Source organism: Morone saxatilis, unplaced genomic scaffold, assembly GCF_004916995.1.
Source record: "Morone saxatilis isolate NCDOM2014 unplaced genomic scaffold, NCSU_SB_2.0 Contig15, whole genome shotgun sequence".
Lineage (NCBI taxonomy): Eukaryota > Metazoa > Chordata > Actinopteri > Moronidae > Morone > Morone saxatilis.
The window spans coordinates 3,096-4,051 of NW_023339707.1; positions in this window are offsets into that span (position 1 = coordinate 3,096).

The following is a 956-nucleotide window of genomic DNA, read 5'->3' on the forward strand; positions in this document are numbered from 1 at the left end:
ATTTGCATATTCCCACTGAGATCTGATCCCTCAGCATCAGCTGGAGGGCGTTAAGGTCAGTTCTTACATGAGCAAAGTACATGACAAAAACACAGGCAACATACATGTGTTTTCCCAGTGAGGACAAGAGTATTGTGGACAGGACCGTGGAAGGAAACCCATGGCAGCATTCCTTTTTTCATCGCACAGTGAATGCAAAAAACAAACTATAAGTGCTGAAACAATAAAAATAAATTATTTGCATAAATAAGAGCAATGATAAATAAAATATAAGAGTTGTTAGGCGAAGCTGCTTTGGCACATTTGTGGACTTACAGTACTGTGATAATTAGGTCCAAATAACAGTGCTTTTTGATTTGTTAGAGGCTACTGCGTGTCATGCCAATTGTGTGTTGCCCTGGGCAGCTCCAATTTACACGCCACTTCCAAGAATACAGATGAGAGCAGGCACGCTCTTCACCTTTTGGGTGAAAACAAGCGCTATAAAAGTGCCAAATTGAAAAAAACATGTGACAATGTTATAGTAATATCACAAAGGAAACGTCTTCATGACAGAAAAAGTGACATGTTGTAGCTGTATGCACTGTAATGCAAGTTATTTTGACTAATTGAAACAAACTAATTTTAAGTATCACAAACTCAGTTTTAGAAGTTAAAAAGATTCTTGATTAAGCACTTTTCATTAGGGATTTTGTTTCCACAGTACATATAAAAATTACAAAATTAAGCCAGTGTCACTAAAAATTACTAAAGCATAAATGTTTTTTTTAACTAAACAACATTAAGTTAGTTTTACTTAAAATGTTCGTAGTAATCATTTTTTAAATTTAAATTAACTTGTCTAGTATTACAGTGTAAAGCCCTATTCGCACGGGACTAGTATTACCTGGGGACCTCTAGTAATTTGTAATAATTGCGGAGGTCGTCTGTGATCTTAATCCCGTGCGAATCTGCCA